Source organism: Abramis brama (assembly GCF_963993115.1).
Source record: "Abramis brama genome assembly, chromosome: 5".
NCBI lineage: Eukaryota > Metazoa > Chordata > Actinopteri > Cypriniformes > Leuciscidae > Abramis > Abramis brama.
This window is the reverse complement of record NC_139967.1, coordinates 31480716-31498509: the sequence shown is the minus strand read 5'-3', so window position 1 is coordinate 31498509 and position 17794 is coordinate 31480716. Positions and strand designations below refer to the sequence as shown.

Here is a 17794-nt window from a genome sequence, read left to right as displayed (position 1 = left end):
AACAAGAGAAAGATCATTCTTATAGTCTGGCCAATATGAGTCAACTGCAGTGCCTGTGACCCAGTTCCAACCTCTTTTGCTCTATCTTTTCCCCTCCCTCTCTTTCTCTCTCTGTCTTTCTCTCGTTCCCCCCTGCTTCCATCCTTTGTGCTGGCACATCTCGCTCTTTGAAGTCCACAGGCTGATCTCCCTCAACAGGAGAGAAAATGCAAAAAATAATGGGATGGAAAGGTTGTTAAATCTGGGCAAAAAATGAAAATTGAAAAAATGAAAAGAACACAAACAATAATAAAAAACAGAACACAACTATCACTCCAGATGCTGAGGTGCGGTGCCCCATGGTGTCATGAAGAGGCAGTGTGCCGCAGGTAGCTCCATTCCCCTGGCACCACAGGTTTATTTATCCTCTTTTCGTTGTTTTTATTTTTTTTACCAGCTGAGCAATGTCACGGGATCTGACCTAGAAAGGTCCAATCACTCTGTCAAGCCCTCAACCTCCTCCTATGAGTGCAACTGTGCCAGAGACTCAGTCATCTCTAACAGAAAGGGGAGCAGTGCATTGCTTGTATCTCCAAGGGTGACCCACTTCAGGGACATGTGCAAACATGTGGTGGACTGTGGGCACAGTTAGCACTCTAAAAGTTTATCTTGCAAGGTGGTAAGGCTTGCTCCATATATCAGTTTTTGGGGAAAACTTGAAGTCCATTGAGTCAGCATGAGTGTCAGTCAGTTGGTCACTATTCCAGAATGAACTGCCCTGTATGGATCAGGACCCTGATGCGGAAGGGATGGATTTTGTGTTACTTTGAAGGGGTTTACAGTATTTAGCAATATTGGCTGGTTGACAGTACATTATCCCACTTATTACATGACTGCTCATGGCTTATTTTTTTAAAGGCACACTATGCAAAATTTGTACCTTAATATAACAGCTTTGAAATAATTTTGATTGTAAACAAACTCGTAGTAGGGCGAACCCTCCCAATAGCAAAGCGGGGGGGGGGGGGGGGGGACGCAAGTTTGAGAGGTGGCGCCCTGACAAATCTCGCGAGAATCACGATTTGCTTTACGGCACGACGTCACATACATCAACAACATATGAAGCAGCCTCTATGGAAGACACTAGCACGCTTTTCAGACGTGAATCATGGTAGAGTCGATGAAGAAAATGAAGAAAGCGCGGTCGGAAGAGTGCAGAGATGGCTCTGCGTGAGTGGTATTTACGACAGTAACGTTAAATACAAGTACTCCACAGCGACTCTAGGGGTCAGCGTCTCTGCGGCAACTGCATAGTGTGCCTTTATTGTCAGATCATAGGATTTGCTCTTGCGAAAGACTGTGAAGTCATAGTACCTACAGTAGTTTGCTTGGTTACCATTGGAAGTCCACTTAAAGTTTACTAAGGGCTTGTTTAATGTCGTCAACCAGCTTTTTCCTCACCCTCTGCGTGAAAGTATCTATTTGTGGACACCATTGGGTTACCAGAATATCAGTCTTTTCTGCGGTGCAGAAACTGAGCTGGAGGCTACCGTGGGAACAATTGTGTATGACAAAAACAATCGGCAAGCAAGACTCCTCTCAGCTGAAGACACAACAGGGCCGGGGAATGATGGCTCTCTGCTCTTCCACCCTCGGCTGCAAATAGTTCATTCTAATTCCCAAGATAGCGGCAAGCAGTATAAAGCCCCTGCAGTGCTGCTCTGCGTGGCTTTGTGGTTCTGGAAGATGGGAAAATAAGCACTGTTCTCCCTAAACATTAAAACATGCATTTATCCCCCATATTATCAACAAGTAATGCTCTGAGCTTTGGTGGGTTTTCTTTAAGGTGTGTCTCTGTCTGCCTTGTGATCTTGTATCAAACTTTTAAGCTTCTCTGTTTCTGCTGTAATGGGCAACTTATTTTGCATTGTAGTTTTGTTAACCTTCATCTAGCTACACCATTACTTTCCTCTAATAAACACACCTTTATCTCTGCTTTGGAGCGAGTTGAAGATAGTTTAAAGAGTCTTGTTGTCAGAGGGAATGCATAACATTTTGCTGTTGTTGAAGGAAGGATACAGAGTCTCTTTAGGCTTCTGTTTTCAGCTAGAATTTGGCAGCTTCTTTTCTTTTACATTTTTTAAGTTGGCCTCGGGCCTAGAAGAGCTCATCAGCTGTGCTCGGCTAGATTGCACACACATACCTGCAATGTTATTTCAAATAGCTTAATTAGTTTCTGTCTGCATAGGCTGAAAGATTTACATAGGGCAGCACTTTATTCACTGCAGAAAATGATTGAGACCATGTGACTTGAGCACTCAGTGTGCGTGAATTGGCTTTCTGGGTCATGCTCCAGCACTGTCTATTACCTTGTGGAATAGAATTCTACTTTATCACCTTCACTTGTTGGATGATGTTTTTTCCCTTCTCGTTTCTCTCCCAGGAATTTGCTCTCTGATCCTTGTACTTTTCCAACTCTTGATGACTGATGATTTTTCATTTAAACACCTCTCCATTTTAAGTAATTCTCTGAAATTTGAACATAATTTTAGTCAAAGGGCAAATGCTTATATGAATGAAACGAAGATAAATGTATTCTTCAGGTATGTTTTAACCAGGCAAAGAGTTTTCATTTTTGATAAAGACGTATTTTTTTTTTCTCCCCTTTAACACACCACTTCTTAGGCCGTTAGATTAAGGATCTAAGAATTTGCTCACTTAGTGTGAATTTTTATTGAATTGGCTACACTTTACAGGATGTTGAGTTTGAATTTGAATTGGAGTGACAAAGTGAAATTTATTGAACTGCAATTCAAGTAAATTCAATGAGTAATGGATTTCAGGTAAATTAAGTGTTCTTCGGTCATGGTCCATAAGTCTGTCTGGAATGCCTATAAAAAAAATTAAATCTTTTTTCTTGTTTAAAAACACTTTAATTGTATCTATACTTTAATTTGAATTTCAATTCTAGTTCTTGTCAATTTAAAATGAATTCAGATTCAGGAACTGAATTGGAATTTAGAAGGCATTCTCAAATCTCACCATTTCAGAATGGTGCAAAACTTGACGCCGTATTTTCACGGAATCCTCGCATTTAAGGGTGACATTGTGACAGAAAATGCCGGAAGATGTTAGCGCAGTCCTGCTGTGCTGTTGATCTCAAAGTCGCGTCTGCTGTTCTCTAAGAAAGACGAGAACGAGACAAGCATTTCAAAGCTTGCAGCGTTGTTGTGCCTGACTGCTCATGTCAGGGTCGTTGGAGTCACAGACTTAAATTACACATGCTATAATTTTGTCAAATGGATAAGAATCCTGATATGATTGTCATCATTTAGTCCTGTTGCATCTATTGTTAGTCTTTTTTAAGAAGGAAAGTCCCCCCCCCCCCACACACACACACATTTTTCAGGGGTTGGGGGCTAAGTGCTGTTCCATTTGGCTGTCCATTGCTCCAGGCTTAAGGTTAAAAAAAATCTTGGATTTCACAAATGAAGTCTGCCATTGCAGCCAGTGGCATGATGGGCACTTACATTAACCAGCTTTAATTGGGAAAGCCATTTACCTTACAGGCATGGGGATGGTACATTTGGAGCTGAGAAAATTAGAGTTGGTTGTGAAGGGCAAGCTAGATGTTCTAGCGAAATGTGTGTTTGTGTGAGTGCTTGTGTGCTTCTAGGTAAGTATTGAGTGTGTGGAGATGGGGTGAGGGTCATTGCAGACCGGGGAATGATCTGTCAGGGATCATAGTCTGTCCTTGGGAGATGATTAACTTCAGCCCTTTTCCAAAGTTACTCCCTTTGGGATGGCACGGCAGGCCGAAGGAATGTAATATTTTGTAACCTACAGTAACTATTCATTTCCTCATTTCTCACTTCAAGATTGCTGTACTATGATTGGTATCACGTTGCAAATGTTTGCAGTTCTCATCAAGTAATTAGAGTCACCGTTCTGTTATTTTAAGCCAGAACTTTGTGGTAACTTTTTTTGTTTCCCTGCCACAATTCACTCAAGTTTTTGACCTGCTGGTAATCAGAGTCTCGGTTTGGCAACCATCCCACTTGCCAGGGTCTTCAGTTCGACAGCAAAACTTGACACCTTCTGGCCATTAAGAGTGCATGGCACCTTCCATCAGGTCTTCTCTGACTTGATCATCCAGCTTTTTCTGTTTCCTTACTCGCCCTCACTTTTGACACTTGCAGATATGGGCGCCCTGGTCTGCCTATCAGTCACAAAGTTCTTCCAAGAACAGTAGGGGAGCTCACCGAGGCTGTCTCTGCTAAAGGTATTTGGTGTCCATCAATATAGGAGATCCCTGGGATAACCTGACATAGAGAGATGTGGGGCTCGCTCTCCAGTGCCTTCCTCTCTGCAATTCCTTCAGTGTGTTCTGTCGATTTGCTCTACTGTACTGACAAGCGGCCCAATCTCTGCTAGTCCTCGGCTTCCTGCCTGCCATCATGCTGTGTTTGTTTTAGCTACCGTTCTATTGCTGCTCGCTTTCCCTTTTCCTCCTTACTCTGAGGCACTCTCAAATTCATTACAACACTCCCTTCCTTTGTCTCTGTGTTTTTGTGTGTCTTGTCAAATAAGTGTATTCGCACAATCCAGGTGGCCCCACAGTCAATTGGAAAACCTCTCACAGCATGAAATTGTGTTGAGTTTTTCTAAGCTGTGTTATTGCGGTTTGCTGGAAGCCCATCTGACAGGAGCTTGGCAAACTAGCCTGAATTCAATGTGCGAGCCTATATATTTTTTTTATATATTTTTTTTACTCCTCTGAGAGACATTTTTTCTACCAGCCATGCAGCCACAGCTGGTTTTGTTGTTTTAGCCAAACTGAAAATGGCAAGATTATGACTGAGAGGAATCAAGGAATTTGTTTACTCAAGTTAACACATTGCAGTCCCACACCACAGCCTGAAGCTGGACTGGCATAGTCCGCTTGTTTTATTGGATATGTCACATCAAAAGAAAAGGCCATTGTAGATAGTAAAATAACATTGACGTATCCAGTCATTTTTAATTTGATTGCATTTCCATTTAGTATACAGTTCCTATATACTTTAGTTATTATTATAACATTTATTACAACATTGAGTTATATCATTTTAGTGCTTCTGTACAAACATATACAGTAGTGGCTAAAAGTAATGTCCAACCTAGGAAAATTAACATCTTCACCCTCAATTCAAAATTAGTTAAAGATTTTGTAAGCATGTTGCATAGTTGTGCTTGTAGTCGATTGTTTTATTTGTGATAATGCAATGAAACAGGCCAGTAGTTTGTCTTTCTTTTTTTGCAAAATGTGCTGGCAAAATGCGTCGGAATGCGCACGGGCTAATTGCAAGCTACAAAACAAGTGAAATATGTCAATTTTGGTAGAATTTGAGGTTTTCACAAAAATGAGTTCATTAAGCCCTCGCCTAGCGATCCCAATTCTCCAAATAGCAATTAAACATCTAAAATTACATTTTCTGAGAGGTGGACCTTTCCTTTATTTTAATAATCCATGAAAAATTGCTGTTTTTCTCTGCTCGCTTCTCGACTACAGGTGCTTCCCCTCAGCACAAGTTTGGTATCATTGTAATTCCAACTTTGTGAATATTCATAGCAAATTATCGATGGCATGAGTCTGAACCAATGAAATGTGATTTTCAAATCCATGCTGTTGTAAACAAAACCAGCTTGCTGCTAACCAGTTGCAATAACGCCTTTCATGATTAATCAAAACCCCACGCTGGCACATGGTGGTATCATGGAAGCATCCATGTTCATCCTCTGAAAACATGAAAAGTAAAAATAGATATATGCCTGTTTTCTACACCTGTTTACTATGGCGTAGTAGTGTACTCTATAATAGTGTAATTACAGCTGCAGTAGTATTATTATTTTTTTTGTAAAACGATGTATCAAATGATTCATTTAAATTTTAGTACATAGGTCATTAATCCTAATATAAAGTGGGACTGTAAAAATTATGCTTATCATATTTTCATTTATTTAAATATTTATTTATTGGATGACTGAATGAATGAACAGTTGGTACCATTCATAATTTGCAGTTATTGTTCACACAGTGCATTAACCACTTCTGTATACTCTAATAGAATTCCACTGACTTTTCTTACTATCTCTCTCTGACATGCATTCTCATGCATTCATGTATCACATTTTGTTCACTTGTCTCTGAATCTCTTAAACCCCGTCCTTAAGATTTAATTAACATTCTGATCCAGGGGAATTAAAGCCGAGCGCTCTGAACAGTGGTACAGTGGCTTTTGTTTGGGCTGGAAAGTGTTGCAGAGCACAACGCATGTGCATACTCGCTTAACATCTTCCTTTAGCAAACGAGAGGCACGGGCGGTTTGTCTGAGTATGTTTGTTTTGTGATCTTTAGCGTGTGCGAATGTTTATTTTTGGGATTCTGGGATTATTTTACAGCAGGTGCTATAACAAATACATTATGATAAACCATGGGAGCTGGTGAAAGGAAAAGTAACTCTCAAGGATTGGAAGTGAAAAATTCATCAATTAATCCTTTAACAATAAAGCTATACACTCCAAAAAATCAATACTTGATTGACTCCTCCTGCCGGCCCACAGAAAAACCATTCCCTGAATTCAATGTAACATGAAATGTCTCATCCTCCACAAGCGCATTATTGAGCTTTCAAGACTAGCGGCTAGGAAATATTTGCCTGCACCATGGGATTGACAAAACCACTGAAGGGTGAAAAAGAAAGAACACTTTAAAAAATATAGGGCAACAAGTGTGTGTTTTTAAAATCCCACAGTCCGTGGAACATTTCCTTTCTTCCGCCATTGGTAACAGCACATTTGGGCTCTCTGCTTTGTGTATAGCTACGTCTTAGTGTGTCTCTTTGCTGAGAAGCGCACCAGAGTGTTATTTGCGAGTGATTGTCTGAGCCTAATAAAGTTGTCAGCTGGCTGTGGCAAAACAGCTGATGTTGGTCCCAGGGAAGGCTGCCTGTGATCATCCCAAGGTATGATGGGAGACCACCACAAACCACACCGCAACCTCTTTCTCTCCGTAGCCTGAGATCAAAGCACAAGCTCTAGTAATACTCCATCAATTAAAAATCCTATACATCCCTAGTGCATGGGAAGAGTGAGAGGGAGGTAGAGGGAGAGAGAACATAGACTGCAGCTGTATTTTTGAATCTTTAGATTTTGCTCATGGATCGGTTTTTGTCCCTGTGTGCACTTCGTTGTTGCATGCTCCTCTTGTCTCTTGCTCTCTGTTATATATTAATGTCTTTTAACATGTTTCTCATTAGTTGAGAATGTACGTGCTCTGTGCACAGCCTTGCATTGCATTTGTAATGCAGAGAGTGGTGCAGAGAGCCTGATATAACCTACATACTAATCCCTGTGTTTATTATATGTGCATGCATAAAGATTAGGAGTGGGATTTAGGTCTCTGAAAATACAATATAGTGATACTTTCACCATTATTTGGTGAAATTATATTATTATATTGTATTATACTAATTATATTATATTATATTATATTATATTATATTATATTATATTATATTATATTATATTATATTATATTATATTATATTATATTATATTACATAATATATATTATGTATTATATGCTTGCAAACTGCATTGCATGTTTCTTACTAAGCTCTTAAAAAAAAAAAAAGCCACATTTTGAATGTAAATAGGGTTTTTTTGTGTCGTTGCAACTGTTTATTTCTGCCATTAGGAGACATACATCTCTGCACTCAGTGAATACACTTTAGTGGCATTAGCTTTTTTGGTAAATATCAAAGCATTCGCTATAGCATTGACATGATAATAATAATGATAATTAGTGTATTGATTCAGTGTTGTGAAGGAATATTACAGCACTATACTGTATTGATTTCCACCCTCACCTTTAGTAAATGCTTTCATTAGGTTTGCATCTGTAACACTCTGCATCCCTCCAGTGACCCTGCAATCTCAGAATAAAGCCAAACATGTCCAAATAACTGCTTTTCTTGATCTTTGCTTCCTTTTTAAATTGGACATACAGCAAAGTACCAAAAGGTACAATACTTTTTCAGTCGAAGTTCCTTTAAGTACCATGTAAATACCATGGTATGTGAATATGGTAATCATCTACAGTAAAAAAAAAACCTAGGCTACTTATTTTCCATTATATGGGACCTAAGTAACAAATACTGAGAACATATAATTTACTTGAAACTGCATTAAAACCCTGTGTTAGAACAACAGGGTTCCCAAATGTTGTTCCTCAAAATCGTGTCCTAACTAGTTAAACAGTTTTCTAAAGATAGTTTCAAATTGAACAGTATTGCAAATGTTATTGGTTTATAAAAATTGACTATTTTCATCCTTCTAGAAGTTTGTTTGTCAAGTGTTGAGGTCTGTAAAACCTTCTAAAACTACAGTATATCCCAGATATCTTTGCTTTGTAAGATGAATGTGCCATATGAAACAAAGATAGCATCTGCATTAGATATTTACATTTAGTGAATGGACACATTCAAATTGACAAAAGTGTGTGTGTGTGTGTGTGTGCGTGTGTGTAAACCCTACAACATTTGTTGGTTCCCATGAGGAAAAAAGCTTACAGTTATACTAAATAATGTTTTTTTTTTTTTTTTTTTTTTTTTTAATGTAGGCTATTGGGGTAGGGTAAGGGGATAGAATATACAGCTTGTACAGTATAAAAATCATTTATATCTATGGAAAGTCTCAATAAAACATGGAAATCAGTGTTTGTTTGTGTGTGTGTGTGTGCACATGCATGCATGCATTTATTTATTTATTTGCTGAATGAGACATTTTACATTTAGTGAAAAAACTAATAAAGAGAACCTAAAAACTGGCATCAGGTTGCTTTGGTTTTTTACGTTTTCTCAATATTTTTTTTTTTTACATTAGTGGTATACTTAAAGTCCTTTTGTAAGGCTCAAAGCAAAATCTTAAATCTTAGTGAAATTATGAAGCTTTATCATAGACATGGGTGTATGGTATCCTGTTTAGGTGTGGACTGGGTTTCCGTTGTTGGTTACATTGAGATGGAAATTGCAGTGGCAGGTTTAAGGAGCTGGCTGCTGTGAATGTGGTGTTTAAATTCAGTGCTTGTGGGGTGATTAAGACCTGTTTACTCTGGTATCTCAGCGCGAATGCTAGCTGAAAGAACGTCCGTTCTCTGTATGTTGTCAGCCAGCTTAATCATAAAGCCTCCGTAAAGCCCCTGTGGTCTCCCAGCAATGAACCCCACTGCCTTGGCATTCCTGTTAGCGCTTTTGTTTTTAAATGCCATCCATCAAGTGCCACATCTACATGCATTTACCAATCAGTTATCGACAGACCCAATATTTCTTGTTTTAAAGAGTTTACCAGGGGTCTGTGGAAAGATTTGCTTTTACAGTTTTCAGTTTTACATTTTGCTTTGTGAAACCTATAAAACAAACAAGGAAAATAATTAATCAGAATTCATATAATGATTTTTTGGATTCTTTTTAATGTATATATCTAAAAAAAAAAATGTATGCAAATTTTATGCATTTGTTTAGATGACACTCATATGTCATAATATGTGTGGTGAGTCTTTTTGTCATTGAAGTGGCTTTAATAATTAGGTAACATTTTATTCCGGGGGTCCACTTTTGACATTCTACTAACTATAAGTAACTTTGCAACTACATGTCAACTACCAGTCATTAGAGTATTAGTAGACTCTGCTTAATATCTGCTAACACTTTATTTTGACGGTCCTCCAACAGACATTCTTCTGACTATAAGGCCGTGTGTCCACCAAAGCGTTTTTAGCCAGCTGAAAACGCTAGACGCTCTGCTGAAAACGCCTGGCTGTGGGCGCTTGAGAGCGTTTTGGCAGTGCAGTGTTTTTCCAGTTGAGACGCTTCGTTGCTATGATACAGAATATCCGCAGCACAGTTTACTTGTAACTGAGTTCGCAGATAATTTGTTTCATACTAAACATTTATTTTTCATTCATTTTGTTTGGTTAGCTCTGCTGGTTGATGTCGTTGTACAGAAAGAATGTTGTGACAGTTGGTAGGTGTGGTTTTAGTCCCGCCCCTCCTCCACTGTGATTGGTCGGTTGGGTAAAAAGTGACAGTGATGAGCGCAGCGTTTTACCCAAAGTTGAACATTCTTCAACTCTCGGCGACCTGTAAAAAACGCCGAATGCTCAGCGCTTCAGCGTGAAAAAGACGCTCAGCGCCTCGTTACGCTCATGGCGTTTAAAAAACGTGGCGTTCCCATTGAAAACAATTGAAAAAACACGCCAGCCGCGTGGAAAAACGCTTTGGTGGACACACGGCCTAAGTAACTTAACAACTGCATCTCAACTTATTCTACTAACCCGAAGTCTAACACCTAACCCTACCCTAACAGTCTACTACAATCTTCTAATACTATGAGAGTTAGTTGACATGTAGTTGCAAATTAATGAGAGTTAGTTGACATAGTTACAAAGTTACTAATAGTTAGAAGAATGTCTAAAGTGGACTATCAAAATGAAGTGTAACCAATAATTTTAATTCTAAATGATGTCCAGTAAAATATATATGGTTAAAAGAATCACATTTCTGGTTTGGTTGTGATGAAGTGATACATAAGCCTTACTGATTTTGGGGTGTGCATAAAACAAACAAACAGACAAAAAAAATTGGGGAACACTTTTTTAAAGCACTTCTTCCTCAGTTGATTTGAAATAGGATTCCTTTCCATTCCTAGAGTTTACCTTCATGTTTTATATCAGTTACTGTGGGATGATGTTTGGGGGGATGTTTTCTGAGCTCTGCTTAGAATATAAAAGCATCTGTTTCCTTTGGTCTAAGCTCATCTGTTCTTTAAATAAAGTTAATGACGCAGTCCAAAAACATCAAGGTCCTTTTGAATAAGTTAGGAGCTACTGTGCTATTGTAAGATGAAAGGGTCTAGCTTAAATTGGTTGACTTATTTAAAGTTAGGTTATGATTTCCATCTTTGGGTATATTTATATTCTGTATATAATATATATACAATATAGATACACTTTGCTGTGTGTTTTGGTATAGTCACACAAGATATGTTCCACATTTATGAGTGCAGTACTATTATACTGGACAGTGCAGTACTACTACACAGAACCCTCTCTTGTGTTATTTTGATCATGATTTGTGGTCTACTAAATCACCCAGACGGTAAAAGAATAAATATTGTCACAAAGTCCACAGTATAGGAATGCTGTATACAGTATACATTACCGTTAGGGTTAGGTTTGAGGTCGGTTAAGGGGGTTAGAGTTTGGTTTATGCATGGTTAGGGTTAGGTAAGACCTAATATATTTGATTATAAAATCAAGTAAAAACAATAATATTGTGAAGCATTATTACAATTTAAAATAACTGTTTTCTATTTTTTTATTTTTTATTATTAATTTAATTTATTCCTGTGTTGGCAAAGCTGAATTTTTAGCATCATTACTCCAGTCTTCAGTGTCACATGATCCTTCAGAAATCATTCTAATATGTTGATTTTATGCTCAAAAAACATTTTTCATTATTATCAATGCTGAAAATGGTTGTGCTGCTTACGTTTTTTCAGGTTTCTTTGATGAATAGAAAATTCAAAAGAACAGGATTCATTTAAATAGAAATCTTTGGTAATATAATAAATATTATTTTTATAGAAAGGTTCCCAAGAGATTTTTTTCATATGTATGAGTGATAATTATCATTTATATAGTTGTTCTGCTGTGTCACAGGTCTGTTCTGATAGGGTCACAGACAGCAGTGGGACTGCTAAATGAAAATAAGTAATGTATAGCTAACCATAGAGTTATACATAAATAGGCCTATCAACCCTTAATAGGTAGGAGACAATGCTTTATCTGTTTCTTGCTTCATCCCATATATTTGTTCCTGATATCAAAGGTTGTGCATCCAATCTATTTCTACACATCATATTGTTGAGCTTTTTCAGTTCATAGTAATATTCACAAGTTTTAAGTTAGTTTGTTAGTTAGTTATTTACTTCGTTTTTTATTTACTTTTTTTTTTTTTTTTTTCATTGGACAATAATGGTAACCCAACACAATTTTGGTGTTGTGTCACCCTTTGATTCCCAATAAGAAACCTGAAGCGAAAACCAGTTTTGAGAGCCTCTGTATTAATTTAATACACAGACACCGGAAGGACAAAATAAACCAGCTCTAATTCCCGCTCGCCCATCTCTCTGATCAAAACTGCAGTGCATGCTGGCCCAGAAGGTATGTGGGCTGTTATCTGAGCCAGTCTGTGTGCAGATCTTAATGTCAGAGTGAAGGGTACCAGGGGCCAGTCAGCACATTCAAGGCACAGAGAGCTGGCAGAAGAGCAGACGTTAGCTCCAGGCACCTCGCGCGCGTTTGATAGCACTGCCTCTTTGTGAGCCTGCCTGTTTTTTTTTTTGGTTTGTTACGGCTCAAACGCAACTGTCTGCATCTAATCTTCTTCCTGCTTTTATCATCAGTTCCACTTGTCTGATTTTTGGTGGGCCTTCCCCCCCATCTCTTTTTTTTTTCCTCTCTTTTCTGGTTTCCCTGCATGTTTGCATCTAAAACAGGATTGCCTGTATTATTGTGAGAGAGCATGTGCTGTGCCGAGCTCTACAGATAGGTGGCAGTATTCTCTTTTAAAGGGACAGCTCTATATATGCATTTCTTTTTCTCTACCCTCCCTCCCTCCATTTTTTTTCTCCTCATGCACTCTCTCTCCCTCTGCTTGTTCACATTGTATCTTAGGGCTGCAAATTAACCTGTCACTTCATCATTTGACAAGATCTTCATTTTTATTCATTAGGACCTGGGTTGGGCCTGAGTGTGTCTGTGGTCATTTGCTTCCACTGTCGTCTTCTCCTTTTGCCGTTTTTATTCATTCCTTCTATTTCTCTGTCTTATTGTGCACCTTTTTTTCTCCTCTCTGTGGCTGGTGTGTTGGCATTAGCCCTTGCACCCCGTGTGGCTGCCCCTGAAAGCAGGACCATGTTAAGGGACTAAAGAGCTGGTAAGCTGACTGTGATGAAAATATAAATGACTGCATAAGTAAGCAGCGCTTCGGCCATGTTTGCTCAGATCTAAGGGAGATTGCAGAGCGTTAGCGCTCCAGCTTTTGAGAAAGCCAAAATGACGTTGGCTTGTTTGGGAACAGGATGGGCTTATTTTGGTGGACTTTATTTTTTTAGTTGATCCTTCATCGGCAACAACTGTTTGCAGATGTGTCATCCATACAAATGAACACAACTTACATATTGATTTGTCTTGTTTAAAAATGAATGAATCTGTTAATTTATAAATTGTATTATACATTTATAAACTTAGAGTAGAAGTCTTGGGGCAAGACATTGTACCTGAATAAATGTTTAAATGACTAGAATATAAAACACACCAATATGAGACTGGTTTGATAAAATCGCTTACAAATCTTGTGGAAATTGTTTAAGCATGTTTCTCAACTCTACTATATGACCATTTAGAGCTGATAAATGCTGTAATTTCCATATGATACATGCAGGGATACCAGAAATGAACATAATGTAAGTTTCCACAAGGTACAGGTTACATGGAGCAAACTCCACCCACAGGACATTTATCCATCTAAAACAGTGGTCCCATTGCTAAAAGGATGATTTAAACTATACAGCTCAAATAGCACACCTTTGTGTTTGTTTGTGTGAATGAATATGTTCTTTTTACAAGCACATTTCTGCTTTTAAACGAGGGTTCTCAAATTACCACAGTGCTACTAGAGAGTAGGCCAGTTACAACAAATACACGTTTTTGTTTTTACAGCCATACATTGTATCTATGTACAGTGATTGGTAGATATGCATGTTCATATCCAAACATTTTTACAGATGTGAGCACACAAGTTGTGTAGTTGGATACAACTGCTTGTTTGAATTCCTGATTTCGGCCTGTAAAGTCATGTTCAGAATATATGCTGTTTAACAATAACATTGTCCTGAAGTGTCCTTAAATTAAAGACCAAACCAAATTGCAGAAAGTGAAAATTGATTTCCTCTGCTCAGTAGTTTGAGACTACTATTTTAAACTTGCTGGTTTGCCTTACCATATAGGCTTCCAAAAAAAAATAAATACAAATAAATTCTGTTCTGTTAAACTTTCTATCAATTAGAAATCCTGAAACGGTTTCTACTCAAATATTAAGCAGCATAACTGTTTTCAAAATTGATAGTGATAAGTGCACCAGATCAGCATATTAGAAGGATTTCTGTATGAATATAACTGGAATCTGCTGTACAATATCAGAGGTATTTGGAATGCCCCATCTAGCAATATAAGAAAGTAACTTTTTATATATAGAATTGAGACAGAATCAAGACTTGTAACATATAGCCACTGAAATGAGAAGTGGAATGAGCTTTTAGAAGAAAGAAAAAAGCTATATTTCATTTCTCCTTTGTCTCTCACATCATTCTGTTCTTTGATGAATCCTGAAGGCATTGATAGTTTTGCTTTCTGTGTTTCCTCTTTTCTCCCTCTTATTTCGGCCTCTCTCTGGACAGCGAACAAAAATAGTGTGTGAAATATTTAAGCGCCTTAGCGTGCGGCTGAGGCAAATAATAACCAATTCTACGGACTATTACCGGACACCTGGAGACCTCAACCGCCTTTCCTTCTTTTCGCTTCTCTTCAAAAAGAACTGTTTGCCGCAAATGTTAGCAAACCCTCCCCTGTCTACCGCCCTAAGCAGATTACCAGTAATTGTATGTGTATATGTGTTTGAAAAAAAGAGAGGGAGGGATAGAAGGACGGCTAATGCTTTGAATAAGATGGAGATCCCTGCTGGCTGTTTTGTCGTGCCCCAGAGATCAGTGCTTGGAGGTTGGGTCCTGTGGAGGGGCCCCAGCCATTGGGGCCGGCCAACATGCTGAGAGAAGGTTTGATCTTAGCTGTGGCAGTTCTGTTTTCGATCAGAAATCTGGAGCCCCACGCACTCAACATTTACAGCATTAGAGAGCAGGATCTAGAGGATATGAAAATTAGCCTGTTTCTCAATGCATCGTCTTGTGTTTGAGCTAAAAGAGCTGCCTGTGTAGATGGATTTCGAGCACTAGTAAAGTTCATTGGGTTGACCTGGGCAAAATGTTGTGTTTTAGTTGTCAGATTCATTGAAATAGTGCTTTAGCACAAGGATGTAAGGATAATAGAGTTAAACTCATCACCTAACATGCACATTTCATTAATTGACTAAATTATAATCAACATTGATGATTATACTGACTAACCTTTTCACGTCATTGAGAAAATATTCTCTTTTGATAATGAGCTTAGACTGACCCTGAGATGATGAGCTACACAACTGGCAGTTCTCACAGGCAGTTTAACTTTTCAACTCTTGTCTCTCTTCCCCTCTGCCAGTTTAAACAGTCACATATCAAATACTCAGACACAACATCTTACAAAAAAATGGAGGAGTTGGTATAATTACCCGAATCCACTGGCCTTGAATTGCCTTTACATTTTTCATCCACTGCACAGGTTCATCAGTATTGTCCTTATCCATTGCACCAGACTGGATAAATATTATATAAATATAAAGGATAAATTGGACTCATTAAGGGATAGTTCACCAAAAATTTTATTTCTGTCATCATTTACTCACCCTCATGTTGTTCCAAATCCGCCTGGCTTGATTTATTTTTACAAAAAAAAAGAAAAAAAAGAAAGGTTTTAACATTGTACTGCTGTTAATGCATACACTGCTGTCATAAGTGTATGGTCAATAGCTTTCAAGACGGCATTAAACTATATATACACTCTATACACACACACACACACGTATGTATGTATGTATATATATATATATATATATATATATATATATATATATATATATATATATATATATATATATATATATATATATATATATATATATATATGCCATTTATTAATCTAGATGATTTTTACTCTACATATAGAGTACAAATTCATTTTTAACATTTTGAGTTGTTGAATAATGACACTTGTTTTTATTTTCTGTTTATTTTCTTGTTTAGTACTGTGAAGCCGCTTTAAAACAATCTGTATTGTATAAAACGCTATATTAATAAATGTGACTTGTAAAGTATTCCCCAATACCAATGGAGTAAGAAAACATAAATCAAGATACAATTTTTGAAAACATGTCTTAGTATCTTACTCACTTTTGCTTCTCGGGTACATTTATCTTGTTGTAATGAGAATGTTTAGATATTTTTAAGGGATACAAGACCTTACATTTGGTTAGACATTAAAATTGTTGCAATTTGTCTCTTGCTTTTCGTCAAATGATTGCATGCTGCCCAATAGTGTGTGTGTGTGTTTGTGTGTGTGTGTGCGAGTACGTCTGTCCTCTGCTCTTTAATAGATGTGCAAGAGTGAATGCAGCCTCACTGCTCCCTCTTTCATAATGGCCAGTGTGGAGTCTTTAGCCCGTCTGAATCCGAAGCCTTTGCTGATGGATAATTGCACTCCCAGCCTCTTTGCCTCTTCTTTCGCAGCTGAAAACCAAGCTCATTGCAGCTCATAAAGAATCCCCCCGCTGAAGAAGAGAGCGGGAGGGTGGGGGGAACGAGGGAAAAAAGAGATCCCAAGTTGTCCTTGTGCATAAAAGTAGATTCTGCACTTCAACACCTTTTCAAATTAATATTTGTGATGGGTCTATTCTGCGGCCGAGGTTTCTGTTCTGCGCCCTTTGTTCCTGCGTTTGATGTAATGGAAGAGAGGACAAAAAGGAGATGGGAGAGAGAGGGAAAATGGTAGTGAAGTGGGTTTAAGGGGCTGCTTCTGTGAGGGCTGAAAGGCGAGTGGTGTGAATGGAGGCTGGGAGTGTTTAGGCCCATGCCTGAGCTGTAAACAGACAGGTCCGGCACAAAGGTGCGCCGCAAATGAGCACATGCTCACGGTCCGAGCGAGAACCGCCTATTCTCTGCGGGCCAGGCGCTCCTCTTAGACGTCTTCTCAAGACATCTGGCCAATCGGGGCCACGTCCCCCTCCCGTCCGAAGACCCAAATTGGACCCCTCCCCTCGTTTCGAAGCCGTTGCGGAATACCTTCTTCTCTTTCGTGTCTCTGCCTAGGCCTCAGTGCTTGGGCGGTTAAACTCTTTTGTTTGGTTAATTGCGATGAGTATAATATACTAGTCTCTCGGAGGTCCGCTTGAGACAATTAGACAATCGCCAGCTTTTAATGAGACAGCACCCAGTCACCCAGTGGCCCCCCTCGTTCCTCCTTCAGTGGCCCTCTCGCTCGTTTTTTCTTTTTGTTCGGGGGTGGCGGGGGGACGTGCTGGAAAAGGGGATTGCCTGCAAGTCGGGCTTCCCTTGGAGTAATCAGGCTGGGAAAGAAAGAGTGGAGAAATAGACGAGAATAAAAGAGGGGTATTTTGTCCTCAATCAAACTCTCATGGGCAACTCCCCTGCTTCTGAAAGACCATGCAAGGCTTGCGTTTTATCGCTTCGGAGCGCGGCCGTGTCTGGGAATGGCCAGGTAATGAGCAGCCATTATCTTCGGCTCAGGGAGTGAGACGGGCACTTTACGTTGTCATTTCTATAAGCAAGAGGGATGGCCAGAGGGCCCGAGATGACGAAACGCACAGAGGGTCCGTCACTTCTCTCGACAAATGGGGAAATAATGTGGCGTTTGAGTAAAATAAATAAATAAATGGCCAATGTTAAAAGGCGATTCATTACGTTTTCTCGCCCCTCTTAATTAATTAATTAATAACCCCACTTCATGTCACCAAGTGTTTCGGATTCACAGGTCCCGATCTAC

General features: G+C 38.8%; 1 protein-coding gene across 2 annotated transcripts in view; it reads left to right on the top strand.

Annotated features, from left to right (window-relative positions):
• Positions 1 to 17794, top strand: part of arb2a (ARB2 cotranscriptional regulator A) — a 186533-nt gene that overhangs the window by 42403 nt on the left and 126336 nt on the right. The window lies entirely within an intron of this gene.